The sequence below is a fragment of the Amblyomma maculatum genome, chromosome 3 (genome assembly GCF_055883805.1).
Source record: "Amblyomma maculatum isolate TAMU_Amacu chromosome 3, ASM5588380v1, whole genome shotgun sequence".
Lineage (NCBI taxonomy): Eukaryota > Metazoa > Arthropoda > Arachnida > Ixodida > Ixodidae > Amblyomma > Amblyomma maculatum.
This window is the reverse complement of record NC_139346.1, coordinates 134,020,454-134,041,857: the sequence shown is the minus strand read 5'-3', so window position 1 is coordinate 134,041,857 and position 21,404 is coordinate 134,020,454.

Below are 21,404 nucleotides of genomic sequence, written 5' to 3'. Positions count from 1 at the left end.
GAGGAAGGGAAGCAAGCACGCGTGCGATTGGATCCTGCCCCAACCCGGATGCCTATTCCAAGGAAATAGCCGCTTCCGAATCACCGAGCCATCTTGAACGACTGGCCGATGACCGCTGCTGGCAGTGACCGTGAACGCACGGGATGTGAGCAAAACGTACCTGTCCCCGTTTGCGAGCGCTTCCTCCATTTGTGATTTCCTTCACCCCGTACGTGGGCGACAAGCTCCCTCGCTGTAATGACAACTGCTTTGAGTGTTGCCGTACGTAATTGCCCGAGGTCTGGCACATAACTCCCAGACATACCCCGGTCCCAGGCCAGTGCAACAAAGTTAATATTTTTAAATTTGATATATATATATATATATATATATATATATATATATATATATATATATATATATATATATATATATATATATATATATATATATATATATATATATATATACCGAAAAAAGGAGGAGTTTACGCACTCTGACGAGTATCCCATTTTGAGCGCTGGGTATGAGGTAATCCTTTTGCTGAATGGTACCACCGTGTGCAATAGTTGTCGCAATTTCACTGAAACTTGCTTGTAGTTGCATTTTTCGCCACTGGCTCACATAGCTAGCTGCTTTACAGCGCGTCTAATGGCTCCTTTATGTGCTCTAGCTCAGCCTTCCTACTCTGCTTTTCCTCGCTGATTTTTCTGGCCTCTGGCTGTAGACTTAACTCGTCTATTAGACCCACAGTTTCAGCATGAATCTGGAAAATCATCCATCTGGCCCTGGACACCGTTGAATCTAAAGTAATTCTAGACTGCTCAAAGGGCAGGAAGATTCCTTGATAGGTATAAATAAAATTATTCATCATCAACATGACATTGAAGCTAGTATGTACCAAACAAATTGCATAACACAAATTATTGTACCTGCTGGAGTGGCGCAGTAGCTAGAAAGTTTGACTACAGTGCCCGAGGATGCGGGACCAAATCCCTGTCTCGGCGGTCGCTTGTGCGATGTCAGTGCACGTTAAAGAACCCCAGGTGGTCGAAATTTCTAGAGCCCTCCACTACCTCGTCTCTATAGCCTAGGTCGCTTTTGGACATAGAACCCCATAAAACAAACCACTCGAAATATTATATTCAAAACAAAAAAAAACTTCTTCCAAAAACTGTCACCTATGCGACATCGTACGCAAGCTCTCATCGGAAAGAGTATCTGCGTTTACAATGACAATTTCAAGGCGCTCGGTTTCCATCGCACTACACGTAAATGAGACTGCGACCTAAGGAATAGCTTAACTATAGTTGCCCCAGTCGGTGTGAAATTCCATAAGAACACTTTGCCCGCAAGCAGGAGCAGTTTCACTGAACGCGGAGAGTTTTATTCCACTTTTGCGTTCGTCATCACCGTGAGTCAACCTCGATCTCTACCAGTGCTGTTCGAGTTTATTTCAGTTTTCTGGCTTCGTGATCTTTGTACAGGAGGATGTCTACTATGCAGTCGATTTCCATTCTTGCTTTCCTAGCCCTCTGAAGATCACCATGCCGTGGAAAACATCATTTCCTCATCGCTAAATGAAGCCGGTAGTCGACAGAAATATTTCCGCGACCTGGCTTAGCACAGGGAATCTGCAGGCATTTTTCCCCCGATAGATAAGGGCGTTACCTTCATCGCACGGTTCGTCAAAATACTCTAAATTTCGTGTGTGTGATTGTTTCCTTTTTTTTTGCCGTCTTGCTGCAGGTTGCTGGTGATACTTCCTGGTGTGTTGACGTGGTTGATTATCATCACCTGGCGTCGTTTCGTCATCTACGTTTCGGCATAATTCGTCTACTGAGGAAAAATGAACGCACTTATACACACTAACTCACTGGTTAGCGCGCTAATATAGGTCGCAAAAACAGCAAAAATAATATAGATAAAGTTAAAGACAGATAAAGTTAAAAATAAGGTTAGAAACATAAACTGCTTTAACTTGGTTTTGGGGCACAGCGTGGAAGCTATGCGTAACACCTGGGTACAATTATTAACGTCTTCGGAAAATAATATAGTCGGTAGAAGAAGAGGCAGGTGTTTGGCATTCACCCGTTACAATGGTCAGCAAGACAAGTGATGACGTCAAGCTGTTTCCTTGAAGAACGTCAGTGGATTCAGTGGATTCCCTCAATGGTTTCAGGTGTTGACGAGGCACTTTAGGTTCCTTTCGATAAGCCGAGGGCTCACAGACACTTTTGTCTGCTTGTCTCGTCATTTCTCTCCTGCGAAGTCTTGAATTACAGCGAAGACCCTCAAGCATGATAAATATATAAACGTTCAATTAAGCGTGTGCCTATATCGCACTATTGGAATCACTGTCTCTATGAAAGTACTATTTTAACTTTAACTTGCTTCTTACAGGCGCTCTGCTGCGTGAATAAACGAATTCCACCGTGTGACAGAGGACATCACGAGGTCTATTTTGCATTTCTTGTTCAGTGCGGCTGTCCAAAAGGGCGACCGCCTGAAATGTCGCGCTATGGTAGCGGTGCTCTTCACGCCCTGCAAGGCGTCGCTCTAAAAATGCTGTATTTATACCGCGGTCAATGAGCACAACAGGACAGGCGCTCCAACTTCAAGTGGGTGCAGAAACCAACATCAAACTTCTTATGTTCAAACAACTCTAGAGACACGGACAAATAGAAAGACAACCACACATGTGTGTTTGTCTTTCGATCTGTCTGTGTTTCAAGCGCGGTTTTAACATAATCTCCAACCAACTCGCCCAGCAAGCCACTTTATCAAACTCGTCTTCACTTTCGTCGCTAGAGCCTGCGCTGCCCTCCTCTGGCTGCGCTGTTCTGATTTTATGCGAAACACTCCTCAATTACACTATTTCGTTGTCTGGAATGCACTTTCTCGCCTGCATGTAAATGTAAAAGCAGATATGAGTAATCAGGGAGATTTCACAAAAGATCAATACAAGAACAATAAAATGCCTAATAAGATTCATCTTTTATAAGCTATTTAGACTCGGACAGTCAAGCAAGAATACAATACGAAATCGGCAATTAATGAAGATAACATTAATGCTGGAACACTTTCCAATGTAAGCGAAAATTTATCATCTATGGTGGTCTTGGAACGCTGAGAAAGATGAGACTTTTTAGTGCAGGTTCACATTCATCACATACATGATATCTATATGAAGCGTACTTTCAAGCTGACTACTGCTTCCCTTGAAGTTCTTGTCCAGATGTCGAGGGAGATGTGCAGACTTCGTTTTGAATATCGTGACGACGGTGAATTAGATCTCGTTTGAAACTTTCCACCTCAGTTTCCTACGATTTGGTAGAAAAAAAGAACCGTCAGCATAGGGAAGCAATAGCCTTCGAAGTAATAAATTACTATTTTCGCCGACGGTAATCCTGCTTCAACCATTACGCAAAACATGATAGGAACTGGAAATCTCAGGTTATACGAACACTAGTTTTATTCTCAATTCCTTGATCACAAAAGATTTCCTAAACTGCCGAATCCTATTCAATATTTGCTGTGTTAGGGGCCCAGTGCTTAATGAATGTACTACTTGCCTAGAGAATGCTTTGATCTGATTTCTCGCTCAGACACAAGCAGCTATCTTGCGTGTGTAAAACACAGCAGTAAATTCAAATTTTTTTCTTCCGCACAGCATGTGCCTATAGCATGTGCTCACCTTGTAACATCAGTACATCCAAAGCGAACGCTCATCTTAATCAGCAGGCGGTCTTCCTTAGCCAAGCGAGCGAATTCGCAGATTACAAGGCTTGCGCGTTAAGTCTTCTGCGTGCCTTAAACTAAATTTTCTTGACTCATCGTAAGACGCTGAGGAAACTGTCTGTGTGAAAATTTCCTTCAAGCCATGCAGCTCTTCGCAGTAAACCGAAGGAGAGGGCACACAAGGACCGTGTGGCTGAAAGCTCTCAGGATGGCCGGCCACAGAGAGAGTGTTCAGAAGATGGCCATGCGGTTGAAATCAACTCCGCTTTCCGCGCGCAAGAGGTGCGGTCGAGGGAGGTTCACAGAGCGCGCACACAAGTCCGTAGGGCTACATCCTTGTGATTCTCGAGCGGTTACATCCTTGTGAAGGACGAGTTCAGGCAATGTAGAAAGTTATGCTTCCAGACTAAATCAATATCCAGGGCCGCAGAAATAAATGCGAGAGTAAGAAGGCTTCTTTCAGAACCGCTATGAAACGTTGGAGCCACGCAAAGGTAGAGTGGTAAATAAAAGGCGTACACAGACGCAGGATAATCCAGCCTGGGAAGCTTTCGTCATAACCACGCGCCGAGCGACCGCCGATCCGGCTGAGACCGTCGCTCGCAGAGCGTAGCAGACTGCTCCACTGCAGTGTTGGCAAATGTTGGTGAGCAAAAGTAGCTAGATGGCAGCGTGAACGTTGCTAAAAAATCCAGCAAAGAGCTTAAAGGAGCTATCTTTTTTTCAAGAAATTTTATTATAGATTTTGGATATATAACGCATTTATTGGCAGCTGTATTATCGTAAACATTAAACACAGCTGCCAAGACATGATTTCCTGCAGGCGACTACGCATAACAAGCGGTAACGAATAACCAATAATGAATGTGCTGACGTTTTGATTCCGATAATATAGGCAGACGTGGTGTGCGCAAAGCGTGAAGGCTTGCTTGCTAAGAAAAGACGAGCTGTGAATGCATCACTACTCTTTGAACATGTTATCTACTTCTTGCGCGTACACAGTGCCCTTTGAAATCGAAACAGATTTTTACAACTGTGTACAACTGTAAATATGTCGATGTCTATACTTTTTACAATGTATTTTGTTGCCATGTTTGTAAATTACCATGCAGTGCAGTGGCGAATGGCCAGTGGTGTAGTTGTCAGATAGATGAACACAAAATTATCAAGTCCAATTGGAAGCGTTCTGGACGTTGATTTTATTAACACATACATTTATTGAAACCATAGAGATCCAGACATATCAAAGTACTTGTTGGTAAGTAAAATTGAATACAATATAAAAACGAATCAGAATGCAATCTTCCGCGCCAGCCAAACAAAACGGTGACGTAGACTAAGGCCGCGCAGTTTCTATACAAATTTTTTATGATACAGTTGCAGAATAGAGTGCGCAATCAAGAAACACAAGAACACAAAATTTTGCATTGCGTTGTCCTTCGTGTTCTTGTTCTTTGTTTTGTGCGTTGAGTCCTGCAAGATCGGAATCTAATTGCCAACTAGCTTAACAACAATTATTGCACAAATTTTTTCCTTTCACATATATTGCAATATGCCATCACATAAATTTGTGTAATGATATCTCAGAACACTTTGAACTCAACCACATTAGAGGGAAAAACAACTACAAAACATGCACTATTTTACATATCCGTAATCAATAAGGCCGAATAATAATAATCCGCTCCGAGGTAAAGTTATATACATATAGGAAGGGCTCGGCATCGAAATTCTTTAATATACAAGGAGTCATGGTAGTAGATAAAGGCAATCAGTCCTACGGGGCGCGTAGTTCTTTCATAATGTCTGCAGTTTTCAGAGCATCATCCTGTGCAGTTGAGTAAGATGCCATCATGCCGGCATTTCCTATCACGTCACTTGGCAAGCTATATTCATGGCATTTTTTGCCTTCGAAGCCTGTCCCGCACACTTAGCAGCGTATTTAGTCAATGTCCAACCTAATAAAACGCTTGCTCTTCGAATGCTCATGTCACTAAAGCATATTTCTACTCCAGCGTTTGAAAAAAAACGACAACACTACCATGGCGAGCGCGGCCAGCTCGCCAAAGAGGTTTTCACCCTGTGCGTCTTTATATGAATAGACTTCTGCCCAGACACTACAGTTTGTATTAGTAGAGCACTAGTTTACGTTCCGCAAATTTCTCCACTGCGTTTTGCAAGCGGACACGGCTTCCACGGAGAGAAACTGTGACGCCAGTTCCGTAATTGGCTCCTGGATTTATTTCAGTGCTTTCTTTACTGAGTGGGGAGAAGCCTTTTGCAAGCACTGAATGTCTTCTGGAAGCCGCTGGTGGCAGCTAGTTGAAGAGTTCCACAATGTAACATTAACAGCAAAGACACAGCTCCATTTTATCGTCGCGTGGCAAGCATGCGTCTTGGAAGGCTGTTTCAAACCGGTGACCGAAGTACGCATTTGGATCGAGGTGCCGAAGGTGACCGAAGTACGAATTTGGATCGAGGTGCTCGTTGATATTTACCGTTAGCACGTCGTATCGCGAAGTTGGCAAAAATACATTTGCGGCTGTTGACTGGACAAGGTTCATCAGATCCTCGAGTAATTGCGTCAGGTCACATTTTCCCACTTGATATGACTTGTTGACACGCTGGACGTCTGCTAAAACTCAGTCCAGCAACAGTACGTAGCAGTTGTTTTTGTTATCAATGACGACCTCCCTTACCCGTTGGCATTGCCAGGGTTGGGAGAAAAGGGTTGCCCTATATTGTTATGTCAATTGCCGTTCCAATGATGTCCCATGATAAGCCTGCGCATTTAAGAGGCATTGCAAACTTTGGAGCAGTTTATCCTACATGGTGATGCAATACATTTTTCCGATTTTAGAGTCTAAGAAGAGCACACAGTTTAATCCTCACTCGCGGATAAACATGTCACATTTCTATCTTTCTGTGGCAACCAGTAGAGTCAACCTTTTTATCCCTAAGCAACTAGAAATCATTAAAAACGAGGCCGCAAAAGGTTAAAAAAATGATTATTTCACTCTTAGATACATGTGCTTGCTGACACAACATGGATGGGAGGGGAAGGTTAAACTGCTTTGGGAGGTGGCTCGGGTCATCCAGGGGGGTGATTCTGCAGGGATGGGAACAATTGAAAACTGAAAATCCTAAATAATCAGTTCGAGATGGGTCACAGGAGTCAAAGGGACATACACGAGTGCTACTTTTAAATGGAGGCAAAAAGAGCAAGTGCACAAACAAAACAACATAGAAACTAAGATCAAAACCCATCTTTTATAATAATAATGTTGAGTTGCAAGGAAGAAACTGAAGGTAACGAAAGTCTCCCCCTGAACAGGCAGCTGGTAGCACACTGCAAGGCTTGCAACATCAATCGCCTGATGCACTTAAGTGTTGTACTCCGATTCATGAGTATAGGAAAGATTAACTGTCTTGGGTTTTGTTAACTGTTTTGTTCTTGGCCTTTATTTTTTCTTATTGTATTTCCTCTTTTCATGTGCATTGAATGTGCTCATACGCTGAAAGGGGTGCTGATATTTTAGTTCCATTTGGCACCAGGCACGTTATCCCGGATGTTTTGGATAAGTGAATGCCCCCGTTTGGCTTTTCTTGCCCGGCTGTCACTGGCCGGCCAGCAGGAACGCGTGCACGGCACCTGTGTAAGCCAGGTCTCCGTCTTGAGAGGCTTGTTGGCTGAACCCCTATTTTCTTGCCGTGTCGCCTACTTGTTCCAACAGTTGTCGTTAATGTGAGTAACACTTGTGATGGAGCACTGCTGGGGTTCGTCGTGCTTAATCAATAATTCAAGGCACGCATAAAGGCATTCGAAGAAATGTGTCCATGAGAGAGCTGGTGAATGCGGCACATATTCCCGTCGAGGGCCTCATACTCTTCTACAAGGGCCTGCAAGAGTTTTTGATTGAAGGTGAACTTTAAAGTGCCACTTATCTTGATAGCTGTAACATCATAGTAAAGTAGTGCGGAAATATTAGAAGCTTCAGTGTAGAAAGACTCGTTAGCCAAGCCCATATGATTGATGTTGTGGCATAACCAGTTGTGCGCATCTCTTGTACCGGATATGCGCATTACCAGATATTATGGAGTGTTGGTGAGAAGCATGTTTCATGAAGCTGACTTGCCTAAGGTTAGCTTACTTCTGCTGTTTACACGTGATATAATCAGACATACCATTCAATGTACCTTGGCATCCGAGTTGAACTGAGAACTGGTGCTGGCATTTCATCTGGATCATCACCTAGGTCCATGTCCATCTCTTCTTGTGAGTCCATGCTGAAGGAGCAGGATGGAACTGTCATGATCTGCTCCTCCTGGCTTGTCCTCATGGGCTGAAAAAATCTAGCTGGAGGGCACTGGTCCCCCAGTGCGAGCTGGCCAAGCTCATGACAGTCAGCTGGTGTCAATAGTGGGCTTTCTGCACGACAGCCTGATGCTTGCAGAGAGCATCCTGGCAGCCTGTCCATCACCTGCATGTACCAATGTCAGGTGGCACCTAATAGCTTCTAGTACCGGTGGATTTAGGTACATGATATGCTCCATCCTCATCCTCGGGCATAATTTGTTTTGAAATTTTAGGCACTTGATGCAGAAGGCATTCGAAGCCCACTTTGTGCGATCGTTCACTATGGTGTCAATGCCTCAGCAATCGGTTTTTGAATATTGTTCCCAATTTTGAATTACAAATTCGACCAGTGTCATGGCATTGTAGGTATTTGCGTGACATAACACTATATTTTTTAGCATTATAATTGTTGCTTCTGAATTGTTCGTGTTTTGTCCCCAAGTAATCACTCCTGCTAGGTACGTAAGTACCCATTCATGCTTGTTCTGGATTAATGCTTCAACCCTACGCACGTAGGCTGGGTGAGAAAGAGCAAGTAGATCTTTCTTTCCTTCTTCCAGTTCCACTTCATTCTTCGCATACAGGATTTATAACACAAATTTGAATGATAAGTGGGGTATTCAGCACTTTTGAGTTCATTGCAATAACCGCATAGCTTTACTGCCACATAGCATGAAAGGCCCTATTCTTGAGAAACTTTGGTGTTGATGTTGCTGGCATCAACACGATGGGTGAAAATTTATGAGCATGCCTCTGGCAGGTGGTAGCTAATAGGGGGCATGGTCAAGCATTGGTGGACAGTTCATGTGGCATCACGGCACTATCACCTAGCCAAGTTGGAAGGTGTTGCCAACTTGGGCTTCTCTTTTGACATGGTCCGGTGAGAGAGGAATCAAGCTCTCTTGGCCCATTGGATGCTGGGTCTTACATGCTACTATTTTAGCCCTGCAATGCACTTGCAGAGGACGTGGGGAAGAGGCAACGCGTCAGCAATGAAATGCATGCTGCTAAAAGGGATTCCATTCCTACCATCACAGCGCAGCTTGCTAGTTGAACATCGAAGTGCTTTGCATCGCAGCCCGGTACAGCAGTGCAACAAATGTCGCAGGCATTCTCCTTCCTCTCTTCTGCGCTCATGCACTCTGAGCTTCCGCACTCCTCGTGCTTGCTTCCGCTTTGAGATACCAAAGTCTGTTTTAAACCTCGGTGGTTTTAACCCTGCAAGACTGCGTAGTTAAGCTAGAGCTATTGCGTGACCCTGCTATAAGTTTGCGGGGGTGAGTTGCGCGGGCCCTGAAGTCACTTCGCAGACACCTATTTGAGAAACACTGATTTAATTAATGTCACTGCATAGGGTAAGCGCTTTTTCTCCAGTGGATGTAATCTAGTTGATTGACCTTTTTTCTACTGTGCAAGTTTCTTAAAGCAGTTACCCGAAAGTTGTAAAGTTTGCATACCTTTTGGAAAGCCCTAAGAAAAAAGCGGCGCTCATGCTTTGGCGCCTTGTTGTCTGCAGCCATCAGCCAGCGCCACTCTGCATGCAAAATTTGGAAATTACACAGCAGCTGATATGGAAAGGAGCATCACGAAGTGAGTCTTTCTTCGCCTGCAAAGCATGCGACGTAAATGCGGCTGGGGCCTGGAATAAACAGGTATGGTCCGATAAACATGCAATTTATCCTGCACACAGCTCAGACATGACAAAATGCAGATGAGCAGCTGTCTTTGGGCATGATTTTCACAAGCTCATAGAAACCTGAAGGCTGTCAGCTTATCTTCTTACATGTCTTTGCTCCTCCTAAGGTTTAAAATGCAGTGGTGCTGAATTGTACAAACGTCAAAACTGACACATCCCTATTACAGTAGTGCGAGACGTGGGAGAGCATGGCAAAGCTGTGTTTCATGCCAGCTAACGACACGTGCACGTCTTGTCTATTGCAGCTAGCTTTGTGCCCTTACCTCTGCCTTATATGTGCCGTGAATTACTAGAAAACAGCATCACCTGCTGCCTTGATAGTTCACACCCTGAAGCAGCCTAAGCTAAGTTTCTGTGTCATTCCAAGGGGAATCGAGCCGCCTGTATGATCAGACCAGTGATGTTGATAGCCTTACTACCATTTAGTGTTCCAGCAGTAGAAATTGCGAACCACGTCTGCCAGGGATGCAAAACGTAGAAAGCAATAAAATCCATGATTACCTGCCTTTTCTACACTTAAAAAACTGCCGCTTCAAGAAAATTTTTATGAGGTCTACTTCAGTGATAACAGTTGCTGACACAGATGCTAAATGTAGGATGTCTTGGAGCACAGATTATTGAAGTGGCACTGACGTTGGATGCAATGTATGAAAGACCCATGGCTAGGAGCATGAGAGCTGGCATGTGTCGGTAGATGACATGGAGTGAAGTTCTCCCATGCACTCCCCCGTCTCGCAATAGTGTTGCCACGACAGTACACAGAAGAGTATGGATATGAAGAGTAGTAATGCCACTGTGCACACGAAGCACTCAACAGGGTACATTCCACAGGCTTGTGTGAACAAGCTGAAACACATGTACTACTCAATCGACAGTCAGCCCTGTTGTCTCTCATTCCCCCCCCCCCCCCCCCTACATCGCGTTGTTTTCTCTTCAGAATGCTTTAATCGTCAACTACTCCAGCCACGAACAGTGAAGAATTTCAAATGCATTTCAGTGTCACCCAGCATTACAAGCAAACTTTGAGCAGAGTGGAACTTTGCAACATTGCATGTTCAGCAATGTCTGAACACAAACTTGTCTGTACTGCTAGGCGGCCCGAATGAGCTCTTGACATGCATTCTTTTAAACCGTGTTCTCTTGTCCACAACTCTCTGTCCACATTTTCATAAATGCATACAAATACACACAGTTTCAGCATGCATCCCTGAAGCGGGCAGGAATTGGAAGCATACACTGTAATATTGCCGCGAAACCTTAAAAACTGTATTTGTTGTTGTTTTTTAACAACCGCCGGCATGCGGCCTTATCACTGATTCTGGCACGCGTATCAATTCTGTATTCCGTGTTTGTTCATGCTCGTTGTCGCGATACGACGCGTTATCATTTTCCTTTTGATAGTTGTGATTACTTCCAGTGTGGATTAATAAATGTATTGGTTGCTTTTCATGGTTTTTATTGGCAGGAGTGATAGAAGAAACTGACACATCCTTTACTAGAGCTTCTTGTACAAACCGGATAATCTGTGCAGTATGTTTGAGAACCTCTTATTCTGTTCTCTCAGCAATAGTTTTATTTGCTGCTGGAAGAAGGTGGTCAGCAACAGCTAGGTCAGCACGGATACGTGCCGCCCGATTAGGATTCAGTGCTGGGAGGTTTGTGCTGCTTTGGATATTATTAAACAGAGCTTGAGGATTATACAAAAGAGCTCACTGCTCATTGCCACTTGACAACGAAACCTCTGCATCCTATATTACACTGATTGTGACAGCCACCCCCCTGCAACAACTCCCAATGTGCTACACCATGGACATGATGTCCCATGGTGAAGTGCACATGAAAATCTGTACTCACGCCAGAATTTGTGAACACAGGCATCGCATTTCTGACAGGCATATGTGCACTGTTTCCGCTGACTAACGAGGACAACTTTGTAGTTCACACATACCTGGGACTGAGATTCAACGGTCCACTGCACTTCAGACAATTTTGACACACCTCCCGAGTTAACAATGTCCACATCAACAAGGTGTTTCCTGTGTTGACCAGTTGTATGGTGATCTGACTGGCCCTTGACCTGGGAAGTGAGTAGTTTGATGAATCTGTCACGAGCTAGCTGTGACAATACAAGCAACAGCTTGTCCAGCCTATGGTTGCATTTCCCAGCAAAATAATGTCTCTTGATGTCATTATGCAGACTATATGGTTATTTGCAGTAACACCAGTGCATGCTCTATAGCACTGTGCCCACTGCTCTGGGTGGCTGGAGTACACCCTTTCAAAGTATTCAACCAAATTCGTCAGTCCAGTTTCGGTTTTTTTCACAAAGGAATTTTGACAGAAGTGCCTGGAACTGTGACTAATCTGGGCAATGCATCAGTGCATGCAATGCATTTTTTTAGATTGTTTTCAGATCCAGTGACTTTGTTGATGTTTGTCTCCCAGCTTCGCCACACATGAAAGATGCAAAACCATCTGCAAGGAGCCCCCATGACTCGAGTACAGGCACTGACATACACTTGTGCAGCATCTGAGAGAAAGAATTTGCAATTTAGTGGCCCACCAAGCCTTTACTTGACAGCTGTAAAATTTCTCATTGCCATCTCTGACGTACTTTTTGAGAGGAGGTAGGCACAGCGAATTCCTGAACCGCTGCCTCCAATTACCATCAGTGTTGTCAGCTGGAGGTTTTATCCATTTGTACCATGTGTTGAGTGAATGCACACTGCTTGTGGACTACAGTTTATCAACACCAGTGGTGCTTCTCTCCCAGGCATTCTTTGGAGTTGCATGGTGGGATTATTATAATTGGGCAGCTCTTCGTTTAACCTTTTTTATAGTCTGTTCAAGGGCCTTATATGTGTTTCGTTTTTTTTAATGATTTCTGGTTTATGTTCTGTGGTATCTTTTGGCGTATGATGGGTTGTCTTTCTGTTGTGAGTGGGCAGGCTTTAAGATAGTGATCTGTTTTCTGTCTGAGCCCCGCTTTTGCACACGTTGTTATTGGTGAGGCCAAATCTTTTAAGATAATATGGAAGGTGTCCCTGTTGTGTGATTCTTGTGTGTAGTAATTTGAGGGAAATTTTGGTGGAATATGGGATGGATTTTTTATCCATTTGTATGTTTGATTTTTTCTTCTTTTTGCCAATGCTGTGTCCATTCCGTGTACAGTTCTTTGCGAAATAGTGTTTTGATGTGTTCTTTTGTGGCTTGGTCTTCTATCTCATTGCTTATTATTCCGATTTGAGCTTTGACAAAGTGTGATTTTTTGCTCCTTGCTGGTAAAGTGTTTTAATGTTGTTTACGAGAGTATTTACGTTAGTTGAATTTTTGAGACCTTGTAAGGTGGATAGACTATCTATTAGTATGGCGATTTTGTTGTGTTCTGAGTTTGTGGTGTACTGTAGTGCTTGTGTTATGGCGGTAGCTTCGGCTTCGAAATTTGATGAATAGTTGGGTAATTTAAAATTTTTTTCCTCAAATAATTGGTGGTTTGAAATAAGAATACCAATTGCTGCACCTGTACCAGCTGCGGACTCCGAGCCGTCGGTATATATGTAAAGATCTGATTCTGGTGGAATTTCTTTGCTATAATTTATGGTAATTAATTTGACTGGGTGTATGACGGAGATCGGTTTTAGTGGTATTGTTTTTGTGTAGTATGTTGAATAGCGTATTTTGAGGAGAGGAGAAGGATGGGGGAGATAATGGGTGAAGGTTAGAGAAAGAGAGAGTAGAGGGAAAAAAAGAGAAAAAAAAGGAAATAGGTATATGGTAGAGGAAGTGGGGGATATATGAGGAGAGGAGAGGGAAGGGGGGGAGGTGACGGGTGAAGGTTAGAGAAGAGAGAGCACAGAGGAAAAAATTGAAAGTGATGAGGTTGAAGGTGTCTGTTTGAGGCTAAGTCGAATTTGAAAATGTTTGAAAAAAATAGTGTAGATTTGGATTGTGTGGGGAGATTTGTGCGAGTTTGGTGTTGTTTTATTCAGAAATGGTTAGTTTGAAAGTTAGGCAAGACGTCGGAAGATTTCTTCTAGAACGGCCTCCCGCATTCGGGACAGATATGGTTGCCGCTGCTATGGGCCCCGCGGCTGCTCACTGAATGCTCTGAGTCGCTGTGTGGAGTCTCTCCAACTGCAACCCTATCACTGTAAAACAGCTCTGGAGGAGCGAACTGTCTCTCAGATAGGCTTAAGAGTCATCGGCCTGCTCCTTGGTCTGGCTCCCGTACCCTCCCAGGCAGACTGCGAACGAGGTGTACCTGTTCAGGCAAAATGCCGCCCTCTGTCAATGCTGGAAGGCCGGAATTGACCGTGCTAGTTTCCGGGTTCTCATTGACCCGGACCCTGCGTTGGTTAGGCCGAGCCCCACTCCTTTGAAGTCCTGCCCTTCCATCTGTCAGATTTACTAGTCCCAGGGTTCACTCCTGACGAGGTTCCTTTTATCATCATTGGCAGATCTGTGGATACGATTGCTGGGGCACAGCTTTATTGCACCCCAAAAGACATGCTTGGTACTGTCCTGAGTTTGTCTCCTTCTTTTGGAGTCTTTCTTTTGTCAATCGAAGCCGTTACAAAAACCCTTTCAGGCACCTCAGGGGAGGCCCTGAGGTGTGGCCCGTCAGCAGGGACGGATTGACCTGCTTTGTGGACTAATTGTGTAAAGTCAATTTGAAATTTGTCAATAAAATGTATCCCGGGTTTAGTGGTTGGATTGGGTTGTTTAAGGGTGCCTTTTCAATCGAGGCGAGAAGAGGCTAATTTTGATGCTTTTAGAGAGCCAAGACGGATGTTACCCAGTGGGAGAGACGGTTGTTATGTGTAGGTTCTGTGTAGGTTCTGTGGCTAAGGCCGAATTTAAAAATTTTAGAAAAAATAGTGTAGATTGGGTTGTGCGGGGGATTTGTGCGAATTTGGTTTTGTTTTGTTCAGAAAGGGTTGTACTTTAAGGATGTGTGGTTATGGATACTGTATAATTGTCAGTATCAAAATAAGGTAAACACGTTGGGCAAAAACACAAAGGAATATGCGGCCTTTTGTAAACAACTTCGTAAGCACTTAAGCGAAAGAGTTGCTGCGGGTGTCGTTTGAGAGAGGATGAGGAGGGGAACCAGTTGGTGGTGTTAACGTTTGGGGCTGACAGGAGGATAGTTATTTGAATCTGTTTTTTTAATGGGTGTTTCAATACAGTTATTAACCGTGATTAAGCTGTAAGGTAATATCTAGTGATGAGATTAAAATAAAAATTAGATGGGGTTTTGCGGCAATTCAATTCTAGAGAATGGTGTTAATTTAGGAGCGCTACGATCAATATTTGCGAAGATATAGTGAAAAGGGGGTGGCCGTACGGCCAGAACTCACTCGGAGGGCTTTCAGGAGAATTGGGTCTTAGCTCTTTCTAAGTTGCTCAATCCATATCCCCATGCTTACAAGATCATCTTTATTTCCTTGTTCTTTGGAGCTAATTCCGTGCCTCACGTGCAGGTTTCTCGCCTCCTTTGAAGCTGGCAGATGGCGTCGATCCAGCTGGCCAGAAGATGAATGTGCTTCCCTAACAACTCTTGATGGCGCGTCCAACAGGAGCTTTTCTTTCATGCAAATCTTATGAGTCTCTGGCAAGATGCTTCAGTTCTTTGTGATGACCGTAGTGTTTGTCAGAAATTGTAGTGACCTCATTATGTGTTGTGGTTGCTATAAAGCAAAACAGCGACAATTCCCCTTTACACTACTTGTGATTCTGCCAGAGTTATGGCAGACAAAGCAACGCTTTGTCACACCTGGTGTTGGCTGTTTTGGTCCACCTGAAGTAACGAAATGAGCTGTCTCTCGAGTTTCCTGGCTGTCTTTCCAAGCTTTGAATTCTGTGGACAGAAAAAAAGATTTGCACATAAATAAGTGAGAGTCCAGAGGCAATGAAAAGGCACAATAAAGTGAGGGCAAAATTCGATAAGATGCACAAAATCCAATGTATCTAACTGTTCATTCGCGACACTGCTAACCCTGATATTGAAATACGGCGATCACATGTGTTAGTGGCAATTCCAGCCTACAAGCTAGAAGAGCCGTCATACCTGCTATCTTACAGTTTTCATGATTTCCAGTTTTGATAAAAAAATTGAATCCATGCAGTTCCAGGCTGTTCATTCCCAGCACTCCTTAAAGCATGACTCTACTCTCAACAACAACGTCATAGCCATCGCTCGGCTAGTGAGACCGAAACAGGCGAGAAGAAAATTCGATTACAAACTATTCAGCAGTCGTAGCCGAATATGATATAGCCGTCCGTGCACAGTAGTGTCTTAGACATCAGTACAAACGATAAGAAGCGAACTAAACAAATCAAGTGATCGGTGTTAGTATTTGTTGTACCTATTGGCTGCAGAGCTCCAGACTTTGGTGCGTCAACTTGCTCAATTCCACGAACAGCATCATGAAAAGAGAGACTATTTTTGCTGACATCAAATTTGCAAAAATAGCTCATATATCCACTTTTCTTGTGGAGTCGTAGAAACTAGAGGCTTTAGAAGTGTGAACCGATATTCTCACTTGTGTGTGTGTGTGTGTGGGGGGGGGGGGGGGGTTATAGAAATCGTTCTTTTGCTTACAGCTGTGCAAAACAGAGATTCGAGGCTTTCAAGAACATCTCGGGTATTTCAAACCAGCCAACCGTCGCTTCAGCATCGACCGACCAGTGAGTGACAGAAGCTGTAAATTTTAAATATGTGCAGGTACCGATTCGTAATAATAGACGCATGCTTCGGTGATCACTCTTATCAGTCTTACCTCGTGAATACCTGTGCTTGATACTAAAATAGGCAATGTCGCTCGCTGATGTGCTTGCGAATAATGCTTTTTTTTTTCTTGCGGAATGAAATGATAACGGTCCAAACGCCGAAGCGCTGTTTGAGCTTTTACGTCCATTTGACACGAGTGTAATCTGCTTTTTTGGCGTTGCTGAGCTATTTGGCTTCGTCTTTACATCAGCAACCACTCCGCTCAGCTCAGTTGTTTTACTAGGTATTGTGACCAGGGGTCCGGCCGAGGTACGCGCAGACTTCAGCAGCTGAAATGAGAGGCGTACTTAGCGGACGCCGTCGAGCGACTGACCGGCGCCAAAGGCAGCGAAGTGGCGACGACGGCAGCGGAGTGACGCTTTGTTTCCGGCTGCGGCGACCAACCCTTCCTGCCTCCCCGTCCTTCGGGATAGTAACGAGCTGCCTTTCAGGCCTTAATCCCTTTGACGCCACAACGGCAATAGAAGGGAACCTATCGCTGTGCTGAATGGGCCAGAGGCGCGCCACCGAGCAGCCTTGACGGTTGACCCGCTCGCCGAATTCTTGAAGGCGGGTGACCTTCTTGAAATTACGCGGGGGAAAATTACCGACGTCAGCGGGCGACTACGCGGGATGTTTCACCTTGGTGCAGAAACTCCATCGCCCGCACAAGATCATCGACATCGGAAAATTCGCTCTCGCCACCGAAAGATGTGAGAGGAGGTCCGAACACCACCCTCGGCAGTAGGCGGCACATCGAGTGATTTATTGTGCCCCAGTGATTGGACTGCACCGATTGAACTTTGTTTCCCCAGCTAGGGAAGTGGGGACAACCGACCGTATTTAAGCGGTGGAAATTGTCTCCACAGAGTGCTCAGTTTTCCTCTCTTGACCTGTAAATATATCATCATGTAAATAGCTGTATAAAACGATCTTCTTTGCCTCTCCTCCCTGGCTCATTCTGCTCCGTCATCTCGACTCGTGATAGTTCGACTGCGGGGAACCTAGGCCTCCGAACCCCAGCCGCATCATAGGACACAGCTTTCCGCTATCTACAGGTACCGGAACACGTCAGCGGAACGCCTGTGTACCACAGTGTATTTCACTTTTCACTGATACCGGGTGTTTTCATTTTTTAGGTGGAACGTTTTAAGACATTTAACTATCTTTAAATTTATTTCAGCCCCCGGAGCTATATCGGGGGCTACGGCGCACAACAGGTAAGAGGTAAGCTGCTTCAAATAGTTAGGTAATTAAATAAACGCGTTATTTAACTTTCGATCTACATTTTCGGGGATATGCTACATTTACAGAATTAGAGCTCGGACACCTATCATTAGAGCCAAGAAAATAAAATCCTTTAAAAATTATAGTGCACGCTATAATGCCCACCAGTTTCACCCTGATAGGCAGTTTCACCCAATAGCACAGCGCATGTGATGTAGGTTGCTCCACCTAGAGATTTCGTCTCTCTGCTGGAATCACCAGAGAACCAGATGTGCGCGCTGCGCTTGTTGCCAATTTCATCTCGACCGCGCCTTGCCGAGTAGTCCAATGCTAGTAGTCCTTGCGCTTCAAGTCCAGCTTCAAAGCGCACACTGGATAACCGATCTACGCTGGAAGCTCTCGCTGGCGCTGTGTTGCGAGGTTGGGATCTGAAGCAGCCCAACAGCCTGCCGTCTGTAGGCCTTGTAACGTGCGCTGAAATTCTTTATGAAAATTTTTCTTCGCTATACCAACAAGACCCCCTTCCTCCAAAATAAATAATTGGGTCATTAGGTAACGTATTTAGTTATTTACCTAATTCAACCATTCCTCTGCTTGCCTAGTGTCCGTCACAGCCTCCAATGTAGCTCTGAAGAAATCGCTGTATCTAAAACAACCGATGTAGTAGGCCTAGGCCTGTTAGAGCTCGGTTTAGTGAGTTCTTGCAAGTGCGGGCACATGCAGTTGGACTAGGACCATTTTGAGAGAAAACATTGATTTAAAGACATGCTCAGGTTTTTAGCCTCTGGCAATGTTCGTTTCGAATTCAACTTTTTATACGTTCAAAAAAGTGCGGTACGAAATGGTTTATTGGTTTTAATGAAGTTTATCCTCTTTTATATAAAACTCACTTGTCAAATGGCTTGAAAGTAACATCAATCAGTTTTGTGAAGGTATTCTGAGTGTGTATTTTAATATTTGAATTTGTGTGTGGCATGATAATAAGTAATTGCTAACCCAAATTTCGTAACCTATAGCAATTCCTCTTAAAAACACATCCACACATGTGGCTTATGGTTCTCTGCGTTTCGTCGGCCTTCGCAGCCTAACTGCGTTAAGACCCGAAATATTCAGTTCGCTGCTTTAACACCTGGAAACAAGTGATTTATGCTTTATGGACTTGAACGTCTCAAAGTGGCCCAGGATATGCAAGATGTCATAGTGGAGGGTGCCTCCGGAAATTTCAACCATACTGGGGCTCTTTGCACATTATTGATTACTTTGCTTTTCGCCGGCATCGAAAATTTGGCAGCCGCTGCCGTGATTTGATCCCGCTTACTCGGGATCAGCAGTCGAGGGCCTTATATATAGCGTGCTGAGTCACAGCCGCGGGCGTATGAAATCAAGTGTTTTATTAATATTATTTTATTGCTGAACACTTCTGCATTGTTGCAGGTTGCAGGCCCCTCTGCAGCGGTCGGTCCGTCACACCCCTTTTCACTACATCTACACTCTAAGAAAAAATGGTGTGCGAAAGGGGTAAAAAAATCATAGCATGTTCATTTACCCTCTTTAAAAGGCCTTTGGGGTAACTTTGCACCTGCTGGAACCAGGTTCCTTTTCACTTACCCCTTCCTAAAAAACTAGCACCCTACTGCAACCCTACTTACCCTCTCTGCCAACGTTTGTAACTGTGTATGTGTTGCATTCGTGCAGCGTTCGTGCAGCATTTTATCTTGTCATGTCTCAATCCCGCACCGCTTTCAGAGAGGGGATGCCTTTTGTGCCATCCTAGCTACAGTTTTTCGCTCCCGGGGTTTGGGCGGTTTGGGTCCCTTCATGTTTACCTCTCCCGGGTCACGCACTGCACGCTGCAGGTGTGTCGTGGTTTCTGTGGGGTGACGCCATAAGTGCAAAAATGTGTTTAAAATGTAATGAAACAGCAGATACTTTTGTTTTGCTTGTGAGAGTAATGCTCTGGCAGTACACAGACTGTTTCAGGCTTAGTGGGGCCGCTCCGACTGCACAGCAAACTGTCACGGGCCGTTGTGCAAACGTATTTCCTAAACTGCTTAATAATAATAATAATAATAATAATAATAATAATAATAATAATAATAATAATAATGATAATAATAATAATAATAATAATAATAATAATAATAATTGATTATCAGGAAAGGAAAGGCACGGTATCTGTCACACTTCTTGGTGGAAACCTGAACCACATCGTAAGGGAAAGCTTCGAACGAAGGTGGATTAAAAGAAAAGAGAGAAAGAGGTGCTTGGGGTTGTGTTCAGCAACAAAATTATGCACATATTTGATTTTACTTGAAGCGCATACCGCTCGTTCGGTTGAAAAGGCATTGCCTTTGCCGTCGCCGAACTCGCAACTCGTGGAAAAATATATGCTCTGATTTATATTAAAATCGTGATAAAACCGACTCCTTATACAGCTTTTAGGGGGGTGTCATACCCTTTTCGCCTCAAATTTATAGCATCCATCGGCTGGTCATGTTGAAGGCTAGTTTGCGACAGAGATTCGAACCAAAGACTTATGTACAGCTGCCAAAATCTTAACTGACGTTCGTGACAGCAGCATTTTCTGTGATTCTGAGCGTTACAGAGGAGCTAAACTGCTAAAAGTCTAAGTATAAAAAAAAAGGGTCCATCAAGCCCTTGCGTAATCTTGATCTTCTGACAAGTATTATCCGCACCATAGGCGCAGGAGCTCAGAACAGGAGGTCGTCATGCGCACGCCAGTTGAAGATTTGGGCAGCTCGACCTCCCATGTTATGCCTTTCATTTTAAAGCTCGGCGATCACCGGCGTTCACAAATACAGCACCAGCTAAAGGCGTTAATCACATTGTTAAACTCCATGTCTCTTAACGGCAAACATTCGCGGAGTGAAAACGTGGTGTTAAAGGCGCTAGCTATCGCGTCTACAGGTTTGGCGTCATCCTGGCTTTAAATTATTTAATGTTATAGGCGTTAACTAGAGGCAGGTTGATGGGCAGCTGAAAGCTGTGACCCTCGAGGACAAATTTTATCAAAAGTTCTTTCTCTTTACTCGTTTGTTTGTTAAATGCGACGAGCTACACTGAAAATATGCAATCGTGGACCCTCATTTACAGTACCGCAGAAAGTATGCCAGTTGGACATTCTTATAGTTTACAAACGTACACACACGCACACGCACACACATGCACACACACATACATATTGTTACGATGAAATAAGAAGGGGTGTTTATTTACAGTGCTGATGTATCGGAACAAGATGAAGCCTACTAGCGCCCCGAAACCAACGCTTCTTCCTCCTCTTCTGTCACACCATCACCATCCTTCATCGTCGTCATTAGCGTGACATTCCCCCCTACTCAGGCGTGCTCGTGAGTCGTGCGAGGCTGACACGGCTTCAAGCGGGCAACATGACACAGTTCGGTTTTGGCAGACCGGTGACCCGATGCTGTCAGGCGGGCTATTCCATTAGTTAAATCACTAATGCTTTTGATAACCACATATGGGCCGTCATAATGGGCCAAAAATTTTTGATGTAGGCCACGGCGCCGAATTGGACGCCATAGCCAGACTAAATCACCTACAGAGTACGTGACCCGCCGGTGACTGGCATCGTATCGCACTTTAGAACG